This window comes from Arachis duranensis, chromosome 9 (genome assembly GCF_000817695.3).
Source record: "Arachis duranensis cultivar V14167 chromosome 9, aradu.V14167.gnm2.J7QH, whole genome shotgun sequence".
Lineage (NCBI taxonomy): Eukaryota > Viridiplantae > Streptophyta > Magnoliopsida > Fabales > Fabaceae > Arachis > Arachis duranensis.
Genome location: NC_029780.3, coordinates 64,519,265 through 64,531,925, shown reverse-complemented (window position 1 = coordinate 64,531,925; position 12,661 = coordinate 64,519,265).

Genomic DNA, 12,661 nt, shown 5'->3' with positions numbered 1-12,661 from the left:
CTTTCAAGTAAAATCAAGAGAAAAGATAGAAGAAGAATAATGAAAATTAGTATTGATCCATCAACTTACAACAGAGCTCCCTAACCCATTGAAAGGGGTTTAGTTGTTCATAGCTCTAGAAAATGAAAACAAAGATGGAGAATACATCATGGAACTAGAAGAGTAAAATACAGGGAGTAATCCTATTGTCCAACTTTCAGAACTCCTTAAATAATTCAAAGCTACTCCTATATATACTACTCTTCTCAGCTTCTAGTAGGCTCTTCAAGTCTTGGGCCTTTGGATCTTGAGATTGAAGTGGTTCTCTTCTTTATTTGGGCTTGGTTTTTACTTGCAGAGAGAAAGTGTGAAGTGGGCAGAGACTTTAGCTCAGGACGTTAGGGGTGTTAACGTTTTAGTGAAAGTATGAGTTCGAGAACGTTAGTGACACTCAACATTGTCACTAACGTTCCAATATACCCCTTTGCCTCACGTTAGAGCCCACGTTAACTAGGTTAACGTGGCTTCTAACGTGACCTTGCCAACTTTCGAGAACGTTAGTGACATTCAACATTGTCACTAACGTTCCAATGTGCCCCTATGTCTCACGTTAGAGTCCACGTTAACTAGGTTAACGTGGCTTCTAACGTGGCTATTCTTAGCCATCCCCAACGATAGTGACAATGTTGAGTGTCACTAACGTTGGCTCATCTTTCACTCGTCAATGTTAGCTTTCCATGTTAACTAAGTTAACGTGGAAGTTCACGTGGCTCCTTGGGGTTTTGTGGTTGCTTCCAACGTTAGTGACAATGTTGGGTGTCACTAACGTTGTCGACCACCCTTGCCTCTTATGTTAGCTCCCACGTTAACCAAGTTAACGTGGGAGTTAACGTGGGACATTGCACATTAGGCAAACGTTAGTGACAATGTTGAGTGTCACTAACGTTGGCTTCCTTCCCGCTTTTAACGTTAGAGGCCACGTTAACGAAATCGAGAGCGTTATTGGCAATCACTTTTCTCATTAACTTTGCAAGTTACCTCCCATTCCACGTTAGTGTTAACGTTAATTAGATTAACGTGACTGCTAAGTGGTTCTTCCTTGCTTCCTTTGGTCCTGAAATCAAGCAATAGAGTGCATCAAAGTTCTAGTCCAAGTCATGGGTAATGCAACATACAATTTGTTATTAAACTCATGCAAAATCCTCATAAAATCATGTAAAATTCACAATGTATGCTTGAATCAAGGTGTAAGTGAATATCTACCTAAAACTAGCTTATTTCCTAAGGAAATGCATGAAACTACCTTAAAAATAGTAAAGAAAATGTCAGTGAAACTGGCCAAGATGCCCTGGCGTCATTATGTCAATCTTAGAGTCTTAATCAAATCTTGTTGCACTATATGATCACAAACTAAGTTTGGTGTCACCAATGTTGCATGCATGAGCATTTAATTGGTCAGTTGGTTTGCATTCATGAATGGCATTTAGTTAGTCAAAAGCAAAAATGAAAAAAAAAGGTGGCTAGCCTTCCATTTATTTTCCGCCACAACTCAAACTAATGTCTCTTTTTTTTGTCTTGCAAGGAATTTTAAGGGAATATTGGAGGAATTTGATAGGACAACCGATTGAAGGGGGTTCGGCCACTTCACCAACGGAACTATACACTTGTCTTCAAGGGGAGTACCTTGGGAAGTGTTGCCATGCAACATTGTGAGCAGGATAGCCTTGGAGACCGAACCAATCAACTCATAAAAATGGTGATCCTTGTGCCCATCTAATGCCAAATCCCAACCATCCACTATTAAGCTGTACCATCAATCCACACCCTTCAATCACTCACCACCCTCCTATATATATACATCACTTATCTTTACACTCTTCCAATCCAATTCCTCACTTCCAGAATACACACTCAACACTTCTTCTCCCATCAAAAGCTTTTTCACACACTCCCATAGCTACATCTTTTAAGCTGCAATCATCCACAATCCTACCAATTTGAAATCAAAAGGTTACTCATGGCATCATCAAGCTCTAAAAGAAGAAAAGGGAAGGAGCCTATGGAGCAACCCCCTTTTGATGAGAAGAAATTTAGAACCTTTTACCATGCATTACAATTTGGGTGGATGGCTCAGAAAGAGATCATATATAAGCTAGGCTTTTAAGTCACAAAAACCGAGTGCCCCAAAATCACATAGAAGGTGGAAAAGAGAAGATGAGAGCTCCTCACTGACCCAGTCACAAGAGTAAACGCAACTCTTGTAAGAGAGTTTTATGCAAATGCGGTCAGGTATGATAGGGCAAATGAATCCTATATAAGCTTCGTAAGAGGGATGACGGTGGATTATAGTCCCATGAACATCATGAGGGTGTTAAAGCTACGAACCATACCATTCGTAGAAGAGAGCTATCAATCCAGAATGGATAGCAGTCTCAATTATGACCAGATTGTGAAAGATATCTGCACACCAGGAGTGGATTGGGTAAGAGATTCCCATAGGAAGCCCAAATTCATTAAGAGATGGGATCTCACCCCTGAAGCAAAGGGGTGGTTCGAAATTGTAAGGAGATCCATCCTTCCCGCCGGAAACAACTCAGAGGTAAACCTTAAGAGAGCCACAATGGTACAATGTATACTCAAAGGGGGAGAGATCAAGGTTCAAGAACTCAAAGCTCAGGGCATTTGGAAATTCACTGAGAAAAGTGATTCTGGAGGAAGGTTAGGCTACCCCAGCACCATTTTCCGTCTGTGCGCAAAGGCTGGGGTGGTGTTCGAAGATGAAAACCCTGAATAGATAAAAGTCGGCATCCCAATTACTCTTCGACAGATGCATGCCGTTGCACCCCCTACCTCAACGACGACTAAGAAAGAGGCCATCCCATCAAGTGGAAGAAAGAAAAAACCCGGAGGAACAAGCCCCAGCCACTTTAGACATGCATCAATTACAAGAAGCTATTGATGGCTTGTCTAGGCAATACATGGAGAATCAAGGGGCACAGAAGGAGCTTCAACTGCAAATGATGGATCGCCAAAAAGAAACACTCTCTAGATGGATGAATCAACAAGGGGAGTGGCAAAAATAATTGATGGAGCAGCAATTGGAACAAGGGAGACAGTGGGGTGAATCCTTCCACAACTTGAACCAAAAGCAAGATCAACAACAAGAAGCCATCCAAAAGTTAATCAATATCCAAGCACATCAAGGTGCACAAATTCATGAGATGCATCGAAAACAAAGAGAACAGGTAGATCTTTTCGATGAATACACAGCATTCTTGGAAGGGGTCTATATGAGTGAGACTGGATATCATGTAAACACTCAAGCCAGGATTGGGTACTTAATCAGACAACTGCCTGTATTGCACCCTGGGATCACAAGATATGAGGACGTAAAGGATGAATTAGCACGAGCGGAACGAGAAAGAGCCGAAAAAAGTCATGAATCAGTAAGGAAGGCACTGGAAGATTAGAAAAGGACCAGAATGAATCGGATGCAAGGAAGTGCAAGTGGACATAAAGAGGACAAACAAGAGAGAGCATGAGCATTCCAATAAATAAAAGGTGGTGGAGTTCCCTCTTCGTCCTATCTTTTTCAAGTTTTAAATAAGGAAAATGATGTATGAAATAGAACATGCTTCCATAGTAGCTTAGGAATTTTCAGTTCTGCCTTTAGGATTTCATTGTTTAGGTCTAAGTGTATTGATCTAAGTCCCTGTCTTTCGTTTTCATCATGCTTACATGTATTCTTTTCCCTTAAGTCATATAAAAAGAAAATTTTATGAAAAACAAGAGTAGGGGTTTATCTTGTGAAGTAAATTCTGAATGTTCGTGGTAGGGTAATTGATTAGCTAAGTTGGTTCACTAACAAGGTGTATAGGCAACTATATGCTCTAAATCACATGCTTGAAACATATCCTATGAGACTAATCAAACAATAAGATCCTAATAAGAAAAGATAAAGAACAATAAGAGTTTGAAAAGGAAAGAAAAATAATAAGAAATAAGGCTAGGCACCAAGGGTTGGAATTTTGAGGCATGTGTCTGTGGTGTTCCTGTGCAAGGGATATGCTTGGATGAATAAGCTCTCAGGGGTGTTTTATCACTTGGTAACTTGGGTTAATTAACCCGGGATTATCAGCTGAAAGTCCACTATCAAGAGCAACCTTTGCTACAGAGCACTTAGTAACCCAAAGAGGTGCTGGACACCAAGGTCTCAAGAAAGAAAAATAACAAACCATGTGCATGTATGGGGGAAGGAGACTTGAGGGAGTAAGCCCTTAGAGGTGTCTTAACACCTAGCACCTTGAACCAACTGGTCCCGGAGTGTTGGCTGAAAACTTATCTTAAAGAGTCGCCCTCTCACAAAGCACTTAGCCTAAAAAGAATGCAATAAAACCTGGAAAAGAGGGGAGGATAAATGAATAAAGATCTCATAGGATGCAATCAAGCAAGTATTCAAGAGCATGATAAGGACCTGATAACCAATAAAGGAATAAACCTAAGTTGCTATGCATGAAACCCCATAAGCCAAGAACTTGACTTCTATAATAAGAACTTGTTTCTCTTGTTCTTTCATTCATCATTCTTATGCTTCAGTACTTGCTTAGGGACAAGCAAGCTTTTAAGTTTGGTGTTGTGATGCCAGGGCATCTTGGCCAGTTTCACTGACCTTTTTTTTACTATTTTAGGGTAGTTTCATGCATTTTCTTAGTAAATAAGCAAGTTTTGGATAAAAATACACTTACATCTTGATTCAAGCAAACATTGTGAACTTTACATGATTTCATGAGAATCATGCAGGAATTTAATGATAAAATGGATAATGCATGATCTCATGACTTGGAACAGAGCTTTGATGCACTTTATTTGCTTGATTTCAGGACAAAGGAAGCAAGGAAGAGCCACGTTAACAGCCACATTAATCTAATTAACGTGACCACTAACGTGGAATGGGAATAAGCTTTCAGCGTTAATGGAAAAAGTCATCGCCAATAACGCCTTCGAAGCCAGCATAGCCTACGTTAGTTGCCACGTTAATTACATTAACGTGGTAGCTAACGTGGAGGAAAAGGGGAGCTCCAACATTAGTGGTAAAAGTGAATACCACTAATGTTCTAAAAGGGCGCACTTAGCCACGTTAAGAGTCACATTAATCTAATTAACATGAACTCTAACGTGGGAGGAGAAAGCAATCGCCAACGTTAGTGAACTTACCTTTGTCTCTAACGTTGGGCTAAGCCAACACTGTCCACGTTAGTGGTCACGTTAAGACCACTAACGTGAAGGGTAACATGGAGCAAGGAATGATAGGCCAACATTAGTGACACTCACCTTTGTCACTAACGTTGGAGATGGCAATCACCACCACGTTAGTGGTCACGTTAATGCAATTAACGTGAGACACTAACGAGGGAAGAAGGGGCGTTTGAAGCGTTAGTGACAACGGTAAGTGTCACTAACGCTCTCGAAGCTTGGGCAAGCCCACGTTAAGGGCCACGTTAGTTATACTAACGTCGATCACTAACGTGGGGAAAAGAAGCAAAGAGCAACGTTATTGGTAAAGGTGAATGCCAATAACGTTTGCGAAGGACTGAGAGGTAACATTATTGGTAAAGGTGAATGCCAACAACGTTTGCAAAGGACTAAGAGGCAACATTAGTGGTCACGTTAGTGCCACTAACGTTGAAGTTAACGTGGATCAATTTGGTTTGGAGCGTTAGTGAAAAAGGTTATTGTCACTAACATTCTCGAACCCACATTTTCACTTAACGTTAACACCACTAATGTCCTAACTAACGTCCACCCATGCCTGACACACACTTTTTCTGCAAGCAAAGCTGAGCCCACTGAAGATTGTAACTGCTTTAACTCAAGATCAAAGGCCCATATCCAAGACTTGAAGAGCTGACTAGAAGATCAAGAAGAGTAGTATATATAGGAGTAGTTTTGAACTAGAAAGGAGCTTGGCATTTTGGAGAACTACACTCTATATATCTTACTTTTCTGCAATTTCTAGTTTACTTTAGAATGTACTATTCTCTATCATCTTCCATTTCCGGAGCTATGAACAACAAAACCCCTTTTCATTGGGTTAGGGAGCTCTGTTGTAATTTGATGGATCAATTATAGTTTTCATTCTTCCTCTTCTTTCTTTTCACTTGATTTACTAGAAAGCTTTCGATCTTAAATCAATTGGTTAGTTGTATTGGAAAAGAAACTCCCCATAATTGGATCTCTTCTGAGCCTTGGAAAAGTGATGAGGAGATCATGCTAGAAATGCTTTCTCATGTTGGACCAAATTGGGGTTTGGACGGATATAGTGACAAATAATCCTCCCAACACTTTGATTTGGAAATACATATGGTATAATTAGTGACCATACTTAATCTCTTCCCATGAGCAATTAAATCAAGGAATTGGGCAATTGTTCAAGCTGAGAGAGATTGGGTTGCCAAGGAATTGGGATCCAGTCACCTAAGATTGCCAAGGAGATCAATGAATGCATTGATTGAGGAAGAGATGAGAATGAACTTGATCCAGAGAATGCAACATCTCCTAAGCCCATTGAATCCCCCATTTCTGATCTTACCCATTCTCTTTACTTTCTGCCATTTATTTTTATGTTCATCTTCCCAAATCCCCATTTAAGATTCTGCAATTTACTTTCTGCAATTTACTTTCTCGCCATTTAATTTTCTACAATTCTCAACTCAATTTCTGCTTATCTCAACTAGAATATTCCTCCAATTAAAGTTGCTTGACCAATCAATTCCTGTGGGATTCGACGTCACTCTATTGTGAGTTTTTACTTGACGACAATTCGGTATACTTGCCGAAGGGAAATTTGTTGAGAGACAAGTTTTCCTGCATCAAGGCATAACTGTCATCTTCAATGAAAAGAATGAACTCATCCCTATAAGGACAGTAACTGGGTGGAGGATGTGCATTGACTATAGAAGATTGAATGAAGCCACAAGGAAGGATCATTTTCCTCTTTCCATCATTGATCAGATGCTAGAAAGGTTGGCTGGTCATGCTTATTATTACTTCTTAGACGGGTATTCTGGGTACAATTAGATAGTGGTGGATCCCAAGGACCAAGAGAAGACCTCTTTCACTTGTCCCTTCGGAGTCTTTGCCTACAGAAGGATGCCCTTTGGGCTGTGCAATGCTCTAGCAACCTTTCAAAGGTGTATGCTTTCCATATTCTCCGACATAGTAGAGAAATTCTTAGAGATTTTCATGGATGATTTTTCTATTTTTGGTGACTCTTTTAACATTTGTTTGCATCATCTAACCCTTGTCTTAAAAAGATGCCAAGAAAAAAACTTAGTCTTGAATTGGGAATTATTGGCAGTTGTACATGCATTTGATAAATTCAGGCCATATTTATTTAGGTTAAAAATTATAGTATACACTGACCATGTTACTCTCAAGTACCTCATGTCTAAACAGGATCTTAAACCAAGGCTTATTAGGTGGGTGCTGTTGCTACAAGAATTTGACATTGAAGTGAGAGATAGGAAAGGAAGCAGAAACCAAGTTGCAGATCATTTGTCAAGAATACCACAAGAAGCAAATCAAGAAGCATCACAACCCATGAGTGAGAAATTCCCAGATGAACATCTATTGTAAGTCCAACAAGCACCTTGGTTTGCTGACATTGTAAACTATAAGGTGGGAAAAAAGATTCCTCAGGCTACACCAGGCAACAAGTGAAGAAGTTGCTCACTGAGGCCAAGCAATTCTTGTGGGATGAACCCTTTCTATTCAAAAAATGTCCATATGGGAAGATCAGAAGGTGTGTACCAGAAAGTGAGATGAGAAATATCCTATGGCACTGTCACAGTTCAGGTTATGGTGGGCACTTTGGTGCCGAGACAACAACAGCCAAAATTCTTCAGAGCGGCTTCTACTTGCCCTCCAGATTTAAAGATACCAGGGATTTTGTAAATCAATGTGATGAATGCCAAATATCAAGAAGCCTAGCAAAAAGAAATGAAATGCCCCAGAATTTTATCTTGGAAGTATAATTGTTTGACATCTGGAGAATAGATTTCATGGGACCCTTTTCCCCATCTTACTCATTCAAGTATATATTGGTGGCAGTAGAATATGTCTCCAAATGGGTGGAAGCCAAAGCCACGGAAGTGGTTGTCAATCACGCGCGTTCATAGGTGAGAATGATGATGAGTGTCACGGATCATCACATTCATCAAGTTGAAGTGCAACGAATATCTTAGAACAAGAATAAGTCGAATTGAATAAAAAACAGAAGTACTTGCATTAAAACTCGAGGTACAGCAGAGCTCCACACCCTTAATCTACGGTGTGTAGGAACTCCACTGTTGAAAATACATAAGTAATGAAGGTTCAGGCATGGCCGAATGGCCTGCCCCCAAACGTGATCACAGGATCAAAAAATACAATTTAGGATCCAGGATGAATAATACAAAGTTAAAAAGTTCTATTTATACTTAAACTAGCTACTAGGGTTTACAGAGGTAAGTAATTGATGCATAAATCCACTTCCACGGCCCACTTGGTGTGTGCTTGGGCTGAGCTTGATCTATCCACGAGCTAAGGCTTCTCTTGGAGTTGAACGCCAAGTTGTAACGTGTTTTGGGCGTTCAACCCTGGTTCCTGACGTGTTTCTGGCGTTTGACTCCAGAATGCAGCATGGAACTAGCGTTGAGCACCAATTTACGTCATCTAATCACGAATAAAGTATGAACTATTATATATTTCTGGAAAGCTCTGGATGTCTACTTTCGAACGCCATTGAGAGCGCGCCATTTGAAGTTCTGTAGCTCCAGAAAATCCATTTCGAGTGCAGGGAGGTCAGATTCCAACAGCATCAGCAGTCCTTTGTCAGCCTCTTATCAGAGTTTTGCTCAGGTCCCTCAATTTCAGCCAGAAAATACCTGAAATCACAGAAAAACACACAAACTCATAGTAAAGTCCAGAAATGTGAATTTAGCATAGAAACTAATGAAAACATCCCTAAAAGTAACTAGATCATGCTAAAAACTACCTAAAAACAATGCCAAAAAGCGTATAAATTATCCGCTCATCAGCTTGGAATGAAGTTAATTTGAGTAGAAATTCACTTCTAGAAGAGCGTAGCGTTCATTTGGAGAACGGAGCATTCGGGCACCCACGCGTATGCATGCTATGCGCTTGCGCGTCCCTGGTGTTTTGGGTCATCGACGCGTACGCATCACCCACGCGTACGCGTCCCTTGCAGTGTTCGCTTTGAGAACGTAGCATCCGCGAAATGAACGCTCCTTCCACTCGTATGCGTGGATTGCAAAATTCACATCCACACTGCTCCTTCATCCACGTGTTTGCGTGCCTTGCCTCATCCACCCGTATGCGTCATACACGCGTACGCGTCGATGGCTAAACTTCAAATCCTAATTTGTGCAGTTGTTGCAGGCATTCTATGGTAACGAACGGAGCGTTCTCACGCCTACTTGTTTAAATCATGGGCCACACTTTTAAAAGCGTGGCCTAAGGCTCCAAAACATGCTCAAACTTCAAAATGTGTCCAGAATTCTTCTTTTGAGCTTATTTTGTGCTTTCTGCTTCTTTTCCTTCATCTTTTCTCCTGTCATCAACCAAACAGATACATCGAAGCCTTTGGCATAATCATCAAATCTTGCATCACTCATATTATCAACTAAATCTTGCAAAAATCTCATGAAAATACATAAAATCAACAATGTTTGATTGAATCAGGACAAGCATGAATTTTTCATCCAAGCACTTACTTATTGCCTAGAAATGTATAAAAACCAAATAAAAACAGATAAAAATTGCTAGTAAAATATGTACAAAATGACGTGACATCACAACACCAAACTTAAATCTTTCTTGTCCCCAAGCAAGCAAAGAATCATGCAGTACATTTTGACAACCCAAGGTGAGAAGAATAGCAATTTTTATGTTCATGGTTGGCTAGTTTTCTATGCATGCAACAATCACAAAAGAAATTCAAATGATTGATGTTTCTATGTAGCTCATTTTATGAAGCCTTTTCTTTATATTTCTTCCTTGAAGTAAGCTTTTCATTCTCTTCTTAGCGTCTCCGTTTGGGTGCTTTGCATCATGAGTTGAAAACAGAGTTACTACTCTAAATGCTTTGTTTTCAAGTATTGCCACTTGATACATAAGCACCACAAGCATTTAATTAGAAGACTTCTTTAAGCTTATTTGTTTCTTTTCTTTACTCTCAAATTATTGATGCTTAAAGCCTTGAGCTTTGAGGGAGTGCTTTTGCACTTGAGCCTAGCCTTGACTTCTAAGTGTTTTGTTATCGAGCTTTTTGCCTGATACATGAACACTACAAGTACTTAACAATTGAATCGTCATTGGTACTTAGAGCCTTTAGCTTTCTCATTCTTTCCCTTTTCTTTTTCTTACCTTATTTGCATTTGCTTCCTTCAAGGTTTTCATGATTTCAAAAATTTCATAAAATGTCCTAAATGAAAACTTCAATTAATTAAATTCCAATGCAATTGAACAATAATTAATCATACTAGCCTTCCAATACTTGAATTCCCATGCTAAGTTCTTCTTTAATTACCATGTTTGTTTATGATCATGATACTTAATTGCTTTTGAACTCACAAAACTCAAGTTGGTAGTCATAATGTCACAGCAACATGTTACAATCTAGCAATCAAACTATGCTTATTCATAATACACATGCATACAAAGAAGATAGAAGGCAATCATGCAATTTAAAGTGCTGAAAATAAGTAGGAGGAAAATGGAGTGTTACCACCTTGTAGTTGATCTTCACTGTTGTTGTCCTTTTCCTCCAATTCTTTCCCTTTCCCATACCAAACTTAGAGTTCTTGCTTATCCTTAAGCAGCAATAAAAACAGTGGTGATGGGGTCTATGATGAATCATGAGTGTCTTACACAATGGAGTGTTAGTAGTACATGTGTTTAAGCAAGCAACATGAAAAATAACAGTGAAGTCACAAGAAGCAGAGACATTTGTGATTGCAAAACAAGTGGGGTTGTGTATGATACATTGCATGAAAGATAAGTGGCACACCAAACTTAGTGTGACACTTTCACTTGGAATTGATGCAAGTATCTAGTAAAGATTGGAAATAAAATTTGTTGCATAGCAACACCAAACTTAGAATACAATCACATGTCACTTTATTTGAATTGAAAGTAAACACAGAAAACTGTTCTATGCTAATAACACAATCACCAAGAGAAAAATTTGTCACCAATAAGGATTTCTCGGTGAGCCATTAACGAAAACAATTAAAGAGTAAAAAAGTATCAAAAACAAAATAATGACTAAAACCAAGAGAAACAAAAAATGCCATACCAAAAGAAAGATAACACTGTAGAGACATTATGATTATACAAACAAGTGGTGTTGTTGGACTCATTGCATAAAAAAAATATAAGTGGCACACCAAACTTAGTGTGACACTTTCTCTTGAAATTGATGCAATCAACCAGAAAGATTGAAAACAGATTGTTGCAGGGCAACACCAAACATAGAATGTAATCATATGCCTAATTATTGAAAATAGACAAAGCAAAGAAAGAAAATGTTACCTACGGTTGGGTTGCCTCCCAACAAGCGCTCTTTTAGTGTCATTAGCTTGACATGTTATTCTCAACTTTCTTACTCTTCTTCCAGTTTATTAAGAGGAATAACCTTAATGGTAAAGAAGAGCCAGTTAGTGCCCCCTTTCTTAGCTTCTTCCCAGTAGGCTTCCTTTGGTTATTTGCTTGATTAACCTTACTTGCTGGTGGTTTAGGGGTTGGATTGTTTGCAGTTGACATTTTCTTCTTCATGAATGTTGTCCTTTGTAACTTGGTCACAGTCCTCTCTTTGGTGTTCTCGTCAGTTGCCTTCACTTCTTTGATTTCAAGACTTGGTAGTGGTGTGATTGTTGGAGTGTTCTCTTCATCAAAATCCTCTTGAATTGGTGGTTTAATGAGCCCTTCATCTATGTAGCTCTCTGCTTCAATTGAGTGTGAACTTCCTTGATTAGCTTCCTTCCCTTCTTCTACATGATACTCCGTTGAGTCTGTTGGGGGTGAAGTTTTATTTTCCTCTATCACCTCAATTAGCTTCTATGAATATGGAGCCACAGGTTCAAATACCTCCACAACCTCTTTCTCCATTGAAATTTCATTTGGTATTAGAGCCTCTTTTCCTTGTTCATCCACTTCCTCCTTTGCACTCAACATTTGATTTAATAGCACTTTTATGGAGGAGGTTTGTTGTTTTTCCCAAGATTTCTTCATCTCCTCTTCATATCTTTCAATCACGGATTCAAGTGTTAAGAGTCTTTGGTTCAGGGAAGTTTGTGGGGGTTGTGAGTTTTCATGTTCCTTTGCCATCTCAAGTGGCCTCTATGGATAAAAAATCCTTGACTCATATACCTCCACCACCTCATTCTTTATTGAAATTTCACTTGACACAGGGATCTCTTCATCTTGTTCTTCTCCTTCTTGCTTTAAACTCAACATTTGGTCCACTAGCACTTCCAAGTTTTTGAAGGAGTTTTCTTGTTCCTTCCATGATTTTTTTGTCTCCTCCTCATACCTTTCGAGCACGGCTTCAAGCTTTGAGAGTCTTTGGTTCAAAGAGGGTTGTGGGGGTTGTGAGTTTTAGAAGGAATTTTCTGTTGAGGCA